This window comes from Oncorhynchus clarkii, chromosome 19 (assembly GCF_045791955.1).
Source record: "Oncorhynchus clarkii lewisi isolate Uvic-CL-2024 chromosome 19, UVic_Ocla_1.0, whole genome shotgun sequence".
NCBI classification, from domain to species: domain Eukaryota; kingdom Metazoa; phylum Chordata; class Actinopteri; order Salmoniformes; family Salmonidae; genus Oncorhynchus; species Oncorhynchus clarkii.
In genome coordinates, this window is record NC_092165.1 from 52082007 (window position 1) to 52099785 (window position 17779).

A 17779-nucleotide genomic window follows, 5' to 3' on the forward strand; every position below is an offset into this window, starting at 1 on the left:
AGGGAGTTTATTTCGGGAGCTCCAATTGGATTTTTAGCTTGAAAAGTGTTGTTTGGTCAGTCCTTCAATCCGGAGCCGGGTCCTGGGTCTGCTCTGACATCTGGTGCCCTGTCTATGCCAGGATGCCCCTGCAGTACACGCACAGGCCTGGCTCAGTACCTGAGCCCCCCTGTCTCCCGGTGCCCTCCACACACACCTCCAAGCCTCCAAACTCTCACACAGGAGCAGTGCGGCACAGGAACATATGTCACCCCCTGCTCCTCTGAGGATCACTGTAATTAATCAGACCCTGAGACACAAGCAAGGCACTTTCATTCACATACACACACACACACACACACACACACACACACACACACACACACACACACACACACACACATACAGCCCCTCACTGGAAACAGAAGGCCAGGAATGCGTGTCAAGCACCAAAAATAATTTTCTCGACTACTCTATAAAGCCTTGGCCCATATGTCTCTCCATGGCTCGTTCTGTCTCTCACAACATCGCACTATTCAAAAACTGTATTCAGTTTCTGGGTTAAGGCAAACCAATAGTTCCTTTACACTGAGAGCATGTTGCAATACATTTCTGCATTTATTTCTTATTATTACACATAGGAAACATTGTTTTTACTAATTCAATGAATTATACTGATCAAAAATACAATGTCAGATTTTACTGAGTTACAGTTCATATAAGGAAATCAGTCAATTGAAATAAATTCAATCTATGGATTTCACATGACTGGGCAGGGGTGCAGCCAATCGGAATGAGTTTTCCCCACAAAAGGGCTTTATTACAGACAGAAATATTCCTCATTACTCCCCTCCACACCCCCTCAGACAATCTTGCAGGTGAAGTAACCAGATGTGGAGGTCCTGGGCTGGTGTGGTTACACCTGGTCTGCGGTTGTGAGGCCAGTTGTGCTTCTGCCAAATTCTCTAGTCAGCATGCCAATTGCACGCTCCTTCAAAACTTGAGAAATCTGTGGCATTGTGACAGAACTGCACATTTTAAAGTGGCTTTTTATTGCCCCCAGCACAAGGTGCACCTGTGTAATGAGCATGCTGTTTAATCCACTTCTTGATATGCCACACCTGTCAGCTGGATGGATTATCTTGGCAATGGAGAAATTTGTGCACAAACTTTGAGAGAAATAAGCTTTTTGTGCGTATGGATTTTTTGTTGTTTAATTTCTAATTTCAGCTCATGAAACATGGGACCAACACATATTACGTTTATATAGATTACAACATCCCAGTACAAGAACAATGTTTCTTAAACTTCCAGCTAGGCGTTATTGCTTGGCCAGAGGCCTCCATCACTAAGCTGTCCCTGGCTACTCTCTTTAGCAGGAAGGTATTTAACTCTGATGCTTTCGTCTATATGTTCTGCTCTCTCTGAATCTGCCGCTGTCACGATCCTCCCCTCCCTCATTGATCCAGCGAACAATTGGCCTCTCAGAGACATGCCCGGATCCAGGCATTCAAGCGATTCTCTGAGCGCTTCAAAACTTTTAACTAATGACACTTGAAATGAATACGGGCAAGGCAATTTGGGCTAATTAGGAAGCCTCTTCTCCCAAGTACTGAAACATTAAGATGACATACTGTTCATTCGGGATTACTTTAATTGGGACAATTATTGTAATTTCATCGCAATTACGTGTTGAGATAAAAGCGCTTTCTAAAGAGAATGTGTGTGATTATCTTTATGTAAAATCCTAATAAGCTTCTAAATACTTGGCCACAAAAGAAGAGCAGCTTTTTTTCCTGGAACACTTTTGAACTTCGATGCCCTTGAATGTCTTTTTGCTTTTCTCCCTCGGTACGCTATTGTTAATACTATATTTTCATCACGTACACAATTTGTCTGTAAAATCTTGATTGCACTGCTAACAGTAGAAAAACACTTTTCTCCCTGTTGCCTTTTCCCTCAGAGGGATCCTTTTGTCCCTGAGCTAAATCCTTCAGGAGGCATTTTGGTGGAAAGAGTACTGTTGTAATTCAATAGCGCTGCTGTTATTTGCCAAGAGGCCCTAAAGCGCTCTAAATTATAAAGCTGCTGAAAAGCCATTTCCCAATAGAGTGTGGTCTATCTCTGATAGGGAGCTCTTTATTGAGTCCACACAGTGCCTGTGCCAAACCGTATGACCTCCAGATAGGGAAGATGGAGAGGGTAAAGGGACCTCTATACAGAGCTATTATGAAGTCTACAGGACTACAATTGTGGCTGATGTGAATACCCCGTGTCAATATTAGGTGTCCTCATAAACCATGATTGTTGGCACGTTGACATGGCACTCTGACTATAGGTTCCAGCGACTACTGGGACTGGTAGGTCTATTTCATAATTTATAAGTGATTCCCAGAGTATTGGTACAAGTGCTGAACAGAAAAGTGTACGAGCAGCGACCAATTTAATGCCCTATGCCCTGGTTGTTGCTGTGTCCAGTAAAGCATGTTTTCTCTCTGGTGGGCTGAGAGTGTTGGTCAGTCCAGGTGGTGATGTTTCACTGAGGCGTACTCTGCCCTCGCCTCTCATATGGACATGTTTTTCCAGTGGGAACAGCCCTGGACTGGTCCAGCACTACCCATCTGTTCTGTGTGTGAAGATGTGAGAAGCACCAGGGCCCGGGTGTGGGTGTGTTAGCTACACACATCCCTCAGGTGTTGGACCGTTGTGACTAAGGGATGAATCAGCAGGAGTTAGACGAGCTCCACCAGGCTCCCACAGAGGAAACAAAATGTCCACAGAGTCTATGGCTCAAAATGTGAAGAAAATGAATAAAAGCAATTTAGTACAGATCTGTGGTCGATGTCCACAGGCCCAACCTTTGTGTTGAGGTGAGTCCCTGATATCAGTGTTTGTTTTTGTGGAGATGAAGCGGCACAGATGAGGCAGCACTTGGATGCCACATGTCCAACTACATACTCTGGCGGTTAAAGATGTTCTCTTGTACTTGTGTATACTTTTTAGCCAGTAGTTCTAAAAGTACTGCTCACGAGCCAAAAGTGGTCCCCGAAAATTGTCACACATATGCAGATATGCGCACCACGTCATTGCTCTCTCTCTCTCTCTCTCTCTCTCTCTCTCTCTCTCTCTCTGCTGTGTGTGCATCTTGCTAGCTGTCACTCAAATGGCGGGGGGCTGAAGCTCATTGGCTAGAAATTGAATTGCTAGGGGGCTGGCCCACATGGGGGAAAATGGAGGGAAAATGGTGTGGCACAGCTTCCAGAAAAACAGTCGCTTTCAAACTAGGAATTTCGTGGCTAATTGAGGTAAAACAGTAATTCTGCTAGAGTAGATGATAGAGTAGATGATGCATGTATGAAGTACACATTGACACATCCAGCCCAAGGCAGGAGGTTTAAAAAGTACTTAGAAGTTGCCAAAGTTCCGGAGCATTTCTTTAATAGCTATGTGATGGAAAAGGGGTCTGTTATGTAGCATTCCTTGTTATTAAATCCACTTTGAGCCCTTTCATTATTTCATAAGTTGAACTTAATTAAACACTTTGAAACAAGAGATCCAGACTGTTTTCAGATTAAACAGTGTTTTCCACAAGCACATGGAGTAGCCAGCCAAATAGAAAAAGTAGCCAGCAATGCTCCCCCATTACTCCATAGTCAATGCTTTGATTAAATCAGTAGACCTACACTATATATAAAAAAGTATGTGGACACCCCTTCAAATGAGTGGATTTGGTTTTTTCAACCTCCCCCGTTGCTGACAGGTGTATACAATCGAGCACACAGCCAAACAATCTCCGTAGAGATACATTGGCAGTAGAATTGCCTTATTGAAGAGCTCAGTGACTTTCAACGAGGCACCGTCATAGGATGCCACCTTTCCAACAAGAAAGTTTGTCAAATTTCAGCCCTGCTAGAGCTGCCCCGGTCAAATGTAAGTGCTGTTATTGTGAAGTGGAAATGTCTAGGAGCAACAACGGCTCAGCTGCGAAGTGGTAGGCCACAAAAGCTCACAGAACGGGACCGCCGAGTGCTGAAGCACGTAGCGTGTAAAAATCGTCTGTTCTCGGTTGCAACACTCACTACCAGGTTCCAAACTGCCTCTGGAAGCAATGTTAGCACAATAACTGTTCGTTGGGAGTTGCATTAAATGGGCCGAGCAGCCACACACAAGACTAAGATCACCAATGCAATGCTAAGTGTCGGCTGGAGTGGTGTAAAGCTTGCCGTCATTGCACTCTGGAGCTGTGGAAACACATTCTCTGAAGTGATGAATTATGCTTCCCCATCTGGCAGTCCGACGGACAAATTTGGGTTTGGTGGATGCCAGGAGAACGCTACCTGCCCGAATGCATAATGCCAACTGTAAGTTTTGTGGAGTAGTTATAATGGTCTGGGGCTGTTTTTCATGGTTCGGGCTAGGCCCCTTATTTCCAGTGAAGGGAAATCTTTATGCTACACTCTACAATGACATTCTAGTGCTTCCAACTTTGGGGCAACAGTTTGGGGAAAGCCCTTTTATTTATTTATTTTTAATATTTTACCCCTTTTTCTCCACAATTTCGTGGTATCCAATTGGTAGTTAGTCTTGTCTCATCGCTGCAACTCCTGTACGGACTCGGGAGAGGCGAAGGTCGAGAGCCTTGCGTTCTCCAAAACACACCCCAACCAAGCCGCACTGCTCCTTGACACAATGCCTACAACCCGGGAGTCAGCCGCACCAATGTGTCGGAGGAAACACTGTGCACCTGGTGACCGTGTCAGAGTGAACTGCGCCCGGCCCACCACAGGAGACGCTAGTGCGCAATGGGACAAGGACATCCCTGCCGGCCAAACCCTCCCCTAACCCGGATGATGCTGGGTCAATTGTGCGCCGTCCCATGGGTCTCCCGGTCGCGGCTGGCTACGACAGAGCTTGGATTCAAACCCAGAATCTCTAGTGGCACAGCTAGCAATGCGATGCAGAGCCTTAGACCACTGCACAACTCAGGAGGCCCGGGGGAAAGCCCTTTTCTGTTTCAGCATGACAATGCCTCCATGCACAAAGCGAGGTTCATACAGAGATGGTTTGTCGAGATCGATGTGGAAGAACTTGACTGGCCTGCACAGAGCCCTGACCTCAACCCTATCGGATAACTTTGGAATGAATTGGAACGCTGGCTGCGAGCCAGGCCTAATTGCCCAAAATCAGTGTCCGACCTCACTAATGCTCTTGTGGCTGAATGGAAGCAAGTCCCCGCAGCAATGTTCCAACATCTAGTGGAAAGCTTTCCTAGAAGAGTGGAGGCTGTTATAGCAGCAAAGGGGGGACCAACTCCATATTAATGCCCATGATTTTAGAATGAGCTTTTTGGCCATGTAATGTATATCAGTATCATTCAAAATGCCATATAAGTATAATTTTTGCTTTTTAAAACAATACAATCTGTTTTCTTTTATCATATTTTGGACCAGCGTGATGCTGTCTCCACTAACTATTGTTTCTGCGGTGAGGAGGATTCACCATATTCATCAAATGTTTTCATAATTTATCTGTAGATAATCGCCAAAAAGCCTACCGGTATGCAAATGAGGGAGCCAAATGAACAGCTCTCTTACCGATTCAATTCAGTAGGATACTGACTAGTCCCTCACTTTAACGTCACTGTCTGGCAAGTCCTGATGAACTTCATGTCGAAAATACAAACGAGATCTTTAGTTTTCCCAATGCAATACCATGGATATATAAGTGCGTTGTATAATTTATGAATGGGAAGGTTATATGAGATCGTCTTTATTCAGTCAGTTCAACACCTTTTTAATAAACGAGTCAAGCTAGGGTTAGGGTTGGGGCATGTAAAATATATTTAAAATATATTTGATGAAACATTGAATTTGGCTTTACTGCTATTAGCCCATGGAAATGCATTAAATAACAGCTTCATATGGATAAACAGATCGTCCCCAAAAATTCTAAAGGAAGTATGGTCTGAAGTGTCTGTCCTACATTTGAGAGCTCTAACAAATATCAGGAAACCATTTTTAAAAATGTATTTAACCCCTTATTTTAGGCACTAAACTATCTACATATATACTTCATGTACCTGTCTACCTTGAGACTTGTCTTGTGAGGCTTGTAGACGTGGAAAACAACCAACATGTTTGTGAGACAAACAGAGGAGTAATACTGTATTAGTGTGTAGCCCAAACTGTTCCGACGCTACTGAAGTTGTCACATCGGATGGATCAACTTCAGACGAGTCCCCTGATGCAAAACGGAATACCACTGTGTTTGTGAGAGTCTCATCTTTCATTAGAGGGGACATAATAGTTTTGTAGTCCAAACTGTTTGGACCGAATGTTGTCGTAAGAAGACCGATTTTCGGTATGTCTCATGGTCTGACAAACACCGCTCTATATCTGTGGCTTTTCACAGCAGATGAGGAAGGGTGACATCAGCGGATGCCGTGGATTGAGACGCAGGAAAATACATGCAAAAACACCTGAATTCTCTAGTTTTAACTGACTGATTTGGATGGGAATTTTTTATTATGCTAATTAGGTTTCCGCGGGGCCGCAGATACCGACTCTAGAGGACTAAGAGGAACGTTCCAGAGAGACATCAACATGGCTACAGTAGACTAGGAATGTCTATGTTCACAATTGAAGGTTTACTTTTGTAAATCCCTTAAAATAAATAAGCTCAGTGAGTAGAACTTCTGGACAGCTCGCGTGTACATCAACTTGTACTGCTCGAGAAGTTGTGACTCGCATGATGGTATGGTGGTGCTTGAATGAATGGCCAATCATATTGCTCAAATAGCATGACATTTACGCGTGCTGGTCTTCAATGGTAGACTGCGACATAGCAGGTAAATGTTGAACTGGAATGCAAAAATGCCCATGAAAGTTGACTGGTGAGATGCTCTGGCTCAGCACATGTTTTTACTGGCCCCTGGCCATCGGTAATGTCGGACTCTCCATACGAAAGAAAGTCAATGAATGTCACAGAAAACCATCGGTTAAGTGGATTTCGACTCGTTGTTAACACTATATGGGACGTGCAAATTCATGCTCTCTCCCTCCACGTAAATAAATTTGACTACAACCACTGCTCACACAACACATACACCCAGGTACCTAGAGGCGTGACAGACATCAGGTCTATCAATAGATCGCCAGAAGATGCATGTCATTCATTCTAGCGGGAGAAGGCTCAGCAGACTTTTTTTTTCTTCTGACTAGCGAATTGAAAAGTGGCCTAGTTAATTTAAGTGGAAAAAGTACCCGGCTGAAAATGAGTCTGTAATCGGCTGTATAGCCGACAGTGATATCAAATGATGTAAATCAAGGAAAGATTAAACCGCATAATCAGAACATAAGGAATCAAACTGCCCAGTTATATGTTGTGCTTATTTTTACCTGTGACTACACTGTGTGACTACACGGTTATCACTTTTGCTTTGTCTGCTATTGTATATGCTAGTGTGTGGTGAGCCCATGAGCATTTGTGTGGGTGAGTGAGCATGTTTATGCTGGCGTCTGTCTCTCTGGATGTGCCTGTGGACATGTCAGTGATCTCCCACTCTATTGTGCCGTGAGTGGGAGAAGGTGGCAGGGTTATTATAAATAGAAGTGCTGGGCTGCGAGGGTCAGGGTGTCTTCCTTGTCACAGGGCCTAGTGCACACTCAACCCCCTCTAACTTTGAGGTGGCACCCAGGCCCACAAAGCAAGCATAGAGGAAAGGATGGTCACTAGAGATAAAGGTGTGTGGAGGAAAGGATGGTCACTAGAGATAAAGGTGTGTGGAGGAAAGGATGGTCACTAGAGATAAAGGTGTATGGAGGAAAGGATGGTCACTAGAGATAAAGGTGTGTGGAGGAAAGCCTGGTGGTGAAAATACCAACTCTTCTCAGAAGTCTTTTCCGGAAAGCCCTCGATGGTTTTAAAAAGAACGAGGTGTCTTTCACCACCAGCATGTAAAAACAGACCGTAGTTCTGCAGCCACTGTATCTGTACTCTGGGACAGAGTACTTGGTTGACGAGTTATACGTTTTTTTAAGAACTTGGAATCATTCTTGAGAACTTATTCTTGAGAATCCTGCTCTTAGCTAGCCCCTCTTTCTCCCTGTCCCTGACGGGAAGGTGAATAGCGGCGAGGTGCAGAAATGAATCATCCCCAAATAGAACCATCTCTCTCCCTTTATGATTCTGTCTGACTCTTCACCAGGTCATCCTGTGTCTGAGGTATGATGTTAAGGAAAGGATGACCTGTCGGGGCTGTTTTCATGGTTTTGCTGGAAAAGAACAAACTTTATTTACCTAGAAGGTTTACATGAATCACTCATGGGTGATTTAGGACATGGGCTCGGTCCGGATGTTTGACTTCTCATATACCGTCTCCATCCTGACACGCATCAAACACCCACATTGACTGACTTCTCAGCTCAATTCATGTCAGGAATGCCTCATTTTATTACCATTTAGCCACAGTCAGCAGTGGACTGGAGTTCAAAATGTTCCCTTTTACATAAATCATCAAACTGGGCCCAGTTTCCTAATATCCTGTACAGGGTTTGTCAGGAATTGAGTTTATCTCCCTTGAATGAAGGGTTCAGCTAAGGTTTTTGAGGTCTGGAACGGGACGGTTTGTGTACAGATGAGTTTAATCATTTCAGAGAGGCCATTCCAAGGCTGCAGCGGTTTTATCAGAGTGGTATGTTTCTTATTACGCTGCATTTCTCTGCGGTCCATTTCAAATGCAAAGGTCCAGCTTAGTACATAGGAATGTAATTACAGGCTTAAACTTTGACACGAATGTATATGAAAAGCTAAATCGCTTTTAATGTCCGCTGGCATAGTGGAGAGAAGACGAGACCCAAGCAAAGAACGCATCATTCTGTAAATAACTCCACCATCATTCTGTAAATAACAACACCACAGTTTAAGTAGAGGAAAACATGGTGTCATCTCAAGTGAAAACATATTTGTTCTCTGCTTTTGGGTAGCCAGGGCTTGGTAAGCTCCTCTCGCACAATAATACTCCACTCTGGAGTGTTGTCGCTATGAGGCCACGCTCCAGCCTGTCCGTCCTTTTCTAGTTCTCCCGACTGCCCGTCGGCCTGAGGAAAGCACCAAGGCCCGGGCTCACCATTGTGACTGACGACTGTTGTTCTCTTCACAGCCGAACATTCTTTCTCTTTATGGCCCTCCGAAAAACAAATGTGTGTTGGCATTTCGCTTCTCTCCGGGCCCCTTTATGGAAATGCTTTGAGCCTCATTGTGGGGCATCTGCACGTGGTCCACACACAGAGGGTGGCTATAAGCAAAGTCAAGTGGCACATTCAGCGCCTGCAGAGGGAGGAGAGAGGGGAGGAATTGAGGGAGAAGTGTTCTCTTTCTTGTCAGCTGCAGTATGTGGGAGTGTTGGAGGAGAAGAAAGGCTCGCTGAGCCAGCTTTGGGATCGATTAGCATTTGGAGAAGCCTAGAAACCTCCCAAGCACTAGGCGCTGCAACACAGAGACAGTGCATAAGAGCCTGTGCTTGTAACGCAAAATCCCATCAATGGGGCTATTGTGAGAAACCGGCTGCAGGAATCCTGACGTGCTTTATTTCACTGTCTACAGCCTTTTAAAAGTAACATGTCGGCGTCTGGACTCGCCAAAGTGCAATCCTCCAGCTTGTCAGACTCATGAAAGATGGCCTGATAGGAGTGGCTTTTTTCGTTTGCCTATCTCCCTCCACCGGTGTCAAAAGCTATTAACATCAATGAGTTAATGTCAAGGCCAACCACTCTTCCTCAATTGACTGAAAATCTGTCTCTTGAAGTGTCCCTTTCGCACGTTTGGTAGCAATTAAAAGGGCACTCTTCGTGCCACCGTAGGATGGTTAACATGTTGGATGGCGTTTAATGTGTTTTATTTAACCTTTATTTAACTAGGCAAGTCAGTTAAGAACAAATTCTTATTTTACAATGATGGCCTACCCCAGCCAAACCCTCCCCTCCTAACCCAGACAACGCTGGGTCAATTTTGCGCTTCCCTATGGGACCCCCGATCATGGCCGGTTGTGATACAGCCCGGGATTGAATCAGGGTCTGTAGTGACCCCTCTAGCACTAAGATGCAGTGCCTTAGACCGCTGAGCCACTTGGGAGTGTTACACCAGATAATAAACCCATGCCATCATGTGAACCTGTCTGATTTCCCTGACCTGTGCTATTATCAGAACATGGCCACTGGTATGAAGAGGGATGACGTTTGGATGGCTCAGTCCCTTGTGGCTGCCAGCAGACAGTTCCAACTAGACAGCCTGGTGTGAATGAATGCTAGGAATGGGGTCTCGGTGCCACTGTGATGGATGCATTTACTTAGTCCATGCAGGCCCTTTTCAGTTGTCTTTGGAAGATGCTGGTAACATCATGTGTGCTGTGAGCCTCAATGTACCAGAGTCAATAGAAGACTCCTCTAAGTACTGACATGTGTAGCTCTATCTCAGTAAAAGTATGCTTGACTCTCCTCTAGGGCTGTGACGATACCAGTATCCCAATATTTTTTTCAGGGAAAAATGAAAACGGGAAGCAGACCAAACTCTTTGGTCCTTTAAAAAATATTGTGTGAAATACGTGTTATAGGGAGTTAATACACAAAATAATGTATTAATCCATTTGTGATATAAAACATCCATAATCGGTGACTTCTGAGGGGAAGGATTCAGAATAAGTTTGTGTGGTTACATCCATTTGCCATTCTTTGGCATAATCTTTTTAAACTGGGCTTTCTTAAGAAAGACAACTCATCACTTAAGATTCTTTAGATAGATGGGCAGTAGTGGAGTATGTACTCTGTGTAACCACTGTACCCCTCAGTGGCGTGTGTGTGTGTGTGTACATGTCACTGGCTCCTGTTGTTCTCCGTCTTTGAGCACACAAATAAACATAGAACCAAGCTGGACTGCTGAACAGCACAAGGCTCTCAGCGTGAGGGAAATGGAGTCAAACTCACATTCCCTCATTACCATGCATCTATCTATGGAAATCCCCATCGGCACTGAGCATCCCAGGTGTGTGTGGTAGTGGACACTAATGTTCCCTCAATTTTCAGAGGGCACTGAGCAAATTTTAGGTCTTGTGAGCAGAAACTTGAACATTGTGTGAATTTTGTGCAACTTCCAGCGAGTATTTACAGTGAACGCTGAGGCTGTACCCCTACAGTTTTAAACAGTAGCCAATGGGCTATTGTGTCTATTTGAGAATAGTATAGGCCTACCAACAAAACCAATGGAGTAAATCCCATAACATTTTCACATAGAAATAGATTTTGATTTCCATGGTATAACCTACAGTAGCCTAAATGTGTTGTTCAATGCAGGCCTACACTGCATGAGACGTTTTAACAATGAATGGCTTGACATCAATTAAGGATTTTTTTTTACTTGGACTGTAATACCACGGGCCAAATAGTTGACTGTAGATTGTGTTGTATGATGTAAGAACCCACTTTACAAAATACAATTAATGAGTATTACCATACAGAGAATTAGACAGTAGGCTACACCTCTGCATATTGGCTTATTTTCATATTCAAGCCTGTATCAAAATACAACACTGCCCTTTTAATTAAGACATAAGCTTTTTACTTGACTGGCTTTTCAAAGACAACTTGAAATGTAGCATACATGTTTTGTGCTCTTTTAGGAAGCAGTAACTCCCCATTGCTGAGCTGTGCTTATCTATAACTGAGCTATTAACTCACTAACTTGCGCATTCACTTGCGGGCGATTGAAAGATCGCTCTTTGGCTGCCCTGCCTATAGAATTCTACTTCATTGAATTCTACTCCATTGCGCTCTGACTCTGCCTACAACAAAATCAGAGACTCAATCTTGCAAAGTTAGATTTGTTTTGGTTTGTTGCATTGAAAAGGGGCTGCTATAATGTTGATTCGATCACAGAAAAAAACGTTGATCTATAGTGCAAACTAATGGGGCAAACTTAATGAAATTCAATCTCTTGCGTCTCTGCGCAGCGTAGCATTTCTTCTGCGCAGCAGTCCTGGTGCAAGTGCGCCGCTGCTCACATACGCAGTTTAGAGGGAACATTGGTAGACATTGTGTGTTTGGTAGTGGACTGTGTTTTTTAAATGTTTGAGACTGTGTGTGTTTGGTAGTGGACCATGTGTTTGGTAGTGAGATAAGAGTATCAAGATGGTGTCGATAGACATTGCGGCTCTGTATCTGGTTCCAAAAGCAACTTTGCAGTATTTTATTTATTTATAGTATTTTATTTGTTTGTTATTCCTCACATTATAAGTCCAGAGAGACATCAGAGACTGTAACATACTCTGTTTCACAGAATAATGGCTCTCTCTGGATATACAGTACTGTCCCCGTCCATACACCCAGCTGGGTTTTCAGTGCATTGTGCGGATAGGAATAAATAAAGAACTCTCAGGGAAGAAGAAAGGTGAAGGTTTCATAAATAACTCATGGTGTGATTGTGGAAATGTACAGGAACTCAAGTCTTTTTGTTCACCCGAGCTAGTATTTTTTTATTTTACCTTTTTATTTAACTAGGCAAGTCAGTTAAGAACAAATTCTTATTTTCAATGACAGCCTAGGAACAGTGGGTTAACTGCCTGTTCAGGGGCAGAACGACAGATTTGTACCTTGTCAGCTCGGGGATTTGAACTTGCAACCTTTCGGTTACTAGTCCAACGCTCTAACCACTAGGCACAATCAAATGCCGATCACATTACCTCCTGAGAGAATTCTCTTCGGTCATGGTTACAGCCGTGTAAATTCCCACCCAAGCTGAAACCACAACGGTTCTCAAGGAACTGCACTAGACTTTGTGTAAACTGGAAACCGCATACCCTGTGGCCGTGGGACTTTAATAAAGCAAATCGGAGGAAAAAGCTACCGAACACATTACCTGCAGTACGCTCGCTTCAAAAACTCTTGACCATTATTACTCTCCCTTCCGGGATGGCTACGAGGCCATCCCCCACCCTCCCTTTGGCAAATCAGATCACGACTCCATTCTGCTCCTCCTTTCCTATAGGTAGAAACTCAAACAGGAAGTACACATGCCAAGGTCTATTCAACGCTGAGCTGACCAATCAGAATTCATGCTTCAAGATTGTTTTGGTCATGTGGACTGGGATATGTTCTGGGTTGCCTCTGAGAATAACATTGATGTATACACTGACACGGTGACTGAGTTCATCAGGAAGTGTATAAAGGATCTTGTTCCCACTGTGACGATTTAAAAACTATCAAAACCAAAAACTGTTGATAGATGGCAGCATTCGTGCAAAGCTAAAAGCACGAACCACCTCATTTAACCACGGCAAGAATATGGTTGAATACGAATTGCGAATATGGTTGAATACAAACAGTCCAGTTATGCCCTCCGTAAGAAAATCAAACAGGCAAAATGTCAGTACAAAGTAGAGTCGCAATTCAACTGCTCAGACACGAGACATACAGTATGTGGCTGGAACTCCAAACAATCACGGATTCTAAAGGGAAAACCAGCCACGTCACAGACACTGACGTCTTGCTCCCGGACAAGCTAAACACCTTCTTTGCCCGCTTCGAGGATAACACAGCGCAACGACACCATTCTGTATGCATCTGGCCCTTCTTTGAACACTGCTAACAAACCTCCAAACGAGCTTCAACGCCATATAACACTCCTTCCGTGGCCTCCAACTGCTTTTAAATGCTAGTAAAACTAAGTGCATGCTCTTCAACCGATTTGCTGCCCGCATCCTCCCAACTTATTGTGGGAAGCTTGTGGAAGACTTCCTGAAACGGTTGACCCAAGTTAAACAATTTAAAGGCAATGCTACCAAATACTAATTGAGTGTATGTAAACTTCTGACCCACTGGGAATGTGATGAAAGAAATACAAGTTGAAATAAATCATTCTCTCTACTATTATTCTGACATTTCACATTCTTAAAATAAAGTGGTGATCCCAACTGACCTAAGACAGGGAATTGTTACTAGGATTAAATGTCAGGAATTGTGAAAAACGGCGTTTAAATGTATTTGGCTAAGGTGTATGTAAACTTCCGACTTCAACTGTACATAGATATGCAACACTGGTCATTTTAATAATGGAACACTGATCACTTTAATAATGTTTACGTGCTGTTTTACTAATTTCATATGTATATACTGAATTCTAGTCAAGGCCTATTCTGTTCTATTTCTGTACATATACTATTCTATCCTACGTGTTCTACAGATAGATTATATAGTATATCTGCATACTGTCCATAATGTCTATACATCCCATCACATACAGTGCATTCGGGAAGGATTCAGACTCCTTCACTTTTTCCACATTTTGTTACGTTACAGCCTTATTCTAAAATTGATTTAATATTTTTTTTGCTTCATCAAACTACACACAACACCCCATAATGAAAAAGCGAAAACAGGTTTTTAGGCATTTTTGCTAATGTGTTAAAAATAAAAAACAGAAATACTACATTTGTATTCAGAGCCTTTGCTATGAGACTCAAAATGGAGCTCAGGTGCATCCTGTTTCCGTTGATCATTCTTGAGATGTTTCTACAACTTGATTACGGTCCACCTGTGGTAAATTAAATTGATTGGACATTATTTGGAAAGGCACACAAAGGCTCCATGGACAATTCCTTCTACCTCATGACATGGTTTTTGCTCTGACATGCATTGTGATCTGTGGGACCTTATTTAGACAGGTGTGTGCCTTTCCAAATCATGTCCAATCAATTTAATTTACCACAGCTGGACTCCAATCAAGTTGTAGAAACAGGTTTTTGTCGAAGGAACAGATCTGGGCAAGGGTACCAAAAACTTTCTGTAGCATTGAAGGTCCCCAAGAACACTGGTCTCATCATTCTTAAATGGAAGAAGTTTGGAACCACCAAGGCTCTTCCTAGAGCTGGCCGCCCGGCCTAACTGAGCAATCGGGGGAGAAGGGTTTTAGTCAGGGAGGTGACCAAGAACCCGATGGTCCCTCTGACAGAGCTCCAGAGTTCCACTGTGGAGATGGGAGAACCTTCCGGAAGGACAACCATCTCTGCAGCACTCCACCAATCACGCCTTTATGGTAGAGTGGCCAGATACCCTGTTGAAGGCACATGACAGTTCGCTTGGAGCACCTAAAGAACTCTCAGACCATGAGAAAGAAGATTCTCTGGTCTGATGAAACCAAGATTGAACTCTTTGGCCTGAATACCAAGCTTCACATCTGGATGAAACCTGGCACCATCCCTACGGTAAAGCATGGTGGTGGCAGCATCATTCTGTGGGGATGTTTTTGAGCGGCAGGGACTGGGAGATTAGTCAGGATCGAGGGAAAGGTAAATGGAGAAAAGTACATAGAGATCCCAAATGATAACCTGCTCCAGAGCGCTCAGGACCTCAGACTGTGGCGAAGGTTCACCTTCCAACAGGACAACGATCCTAAGCGCACAGCCAAGACAATGCAGGAGTGGTGTCATCAAGGCAAAGGGTGGCTACTTTGAGGAATCTCAAATATGAAATATATTTTGATTTGTTTAACACTTTTTTGGTTACTACATGATTCCATATGTGTTATTTCATAGTTTTGATGTCTTCACTATTATTCTACAATGTAGTAAAAATAAAGAAAAACCTTTGAATGAGTTGGTGTGTCCAAAATTTTGACTGCTACCTCCCTGGTCTTTGGTTGACTCTGTGTTTGAAATTCACTGCTCGACTGAGGGACCTTACAATTATCTGTGTGGGGTACAGAGATGAGGTAGTCATTAAAACATCATGTTAAACACTGTTATTGCACACAGAGTGAGTCCATGCAACGTATTACGGTATGCGATTTGTTAAGGAAATGTATGCTTGCAATAGCAAAGGGGTTGAATACTTATTGACTCAAGACATTTCAGCATTTCATGTTTAATTAATTTGTTACAAATTATTTTCTTTGAAAATCCTCAGTCCACTTTGTCATTATGGGGTGTTGTGTGTTTGTAGTCCAGTGACACAAAATTTCTATTTACTCCATTTTAAATTGTAACAACAGAATGTGGGAAAAGTCAAGGGGTGTGAATACTTTCTGAAGCACGGTATATATTTATTTATATTTGGGATTTTGACATTACTTTTATGATATGTCTTAATTTTTTTGTTTGTTTTACTTTTGCATTATGTGTGATTTATTGTATTGCTAGATATTGCTGCACTGTTGGAGCTAGAAACATAAGTGTTTCACTGCACCTGCTATAACATCTGCATAACAGTGTAAGCAACCAATAAACTTTGATTTGTTTTGGGCCACCACGAGCCGCCAGAACAGCTTCAATTCACCTTGGTGTAGATTCTACAAGTGTCTGGAACTCTATTGGAGGGATGCAACACCATTCTTCCACGAGAAATGCTTGTCTCAGGCGACGCTCCAGAATCTCCCATAATTATTCAAATGGGTTGAGATCTACTGACTGAGACACACACACACACACACACACACACACACACACACACACACACACACACACACACTCTTTAAACCCCCTATGCTCCTTTGAGACCCCTCTTTCAAGTCACTGAGATCTCGTCCTCTAGCCATGGTAGCCAAAATAATGGGCAACTGGGCATTTTTATACATGTTAATTGTTTAACTCAGGAAGAACCACACTACTTTATCCCTCATTTACTCAAGTGTTTCCTTTATTTTGTAATGATAATTTAATTGACACGGAAATGAACCACACTAATAACAATCTATGTAGACTTGTTCAGACTATTCTGACCCCTTTTCACCCAGGTTGATCAAGGTCAAATGTGGAGTAGCACAGTTAACCAGAACACGAGCTAGAGCAAATCATCACTCGTCTCTGCCACTGAGGTCTCTGAGTCAGGGGCTTGTAGACTGTGGATTGTGTGTCAGTAGGTGCAGAGACCACTGATTCTGTAACAGCATTTAGCCATCTATACATCTGGTTGCGTGTGTGTGTTCCTGCTTGTGTGTGTGTGTGTGTATGCACTGTGTGGGTAAAACAATGATGCCTCGGAAAGTCTTAACCCCAGTCTGTTAACCCAGCAGATCTCAGCTCAGCTGGCCATTAAGATATCTGAGCTTCAATTGTGTAACGATTTCTCCTCCGCAAATTGAGCAAATTCGTCCTGTAGAAATGTGATTAGCTGACTGCAGCAAAGCTGGGCCCAGGCCAGGCTGTGAGCTCACTCACCCTCAGTTAGCTTAGCACAATGGTGCAGTGAGAGGCTAATCAACCAGCAGAGAGACCAACCTCTGTTCCTCCCCAAAAACAGATCAGGAAATGGGAAATACCCTCCAAATCCCAGCTTTCCCACAACTTAAAACACATAGACAGAGTCCGAGAAATATACAGAGAGGGGAAAACGATAAGCAAAAGAAAGGTCTGTGTTCTGGAGAAAACTGCTCATTCATCTGATAAGGCCGACGCCCACACGGATGAATGATGAATGGCCTGAGACATGAATCTCACTGCGGTTCATATTTTCATGTCTGAATTATATTATTATGGGGGTTAAATGGATCAACAGATTACCAGTGATATATGTTGTTAATGTTTGCTTCCTGTCAGTTTTTCCTACCAAATCAAGTCACATAAACGTTTGATCCCTTTCTTGTTTTTTATGACATCCATCCACACTCTCTAAAATGTAATATTTGAATTAGTTTTCATAAAAGGGTAGACATGCTGAGTTCCTCATGCCTAATGAAATATGCTTTTCCAATAATATATTTCACTGATATGTACTTTTCACATTTTTACCTTATTACCTTATAAATATTCAGTGCTGCC

At 43.1% G+C, this 17779-nt stretch overlaps 1 protein-coding gene across 8 annotated transcripts in view; it reads left to right on the forward strand.

The window, feature by feature from the left end:
- LOC139375367 (kinase D-interacting substrate of 220 kDa B-like) overlaps positions 1 to 17779 on the forward strand; it is a 95424-nt gene that overhangs the window by 47108 nt on the left and 30537 nt on the right. The window lies entirely within an intron of this gene.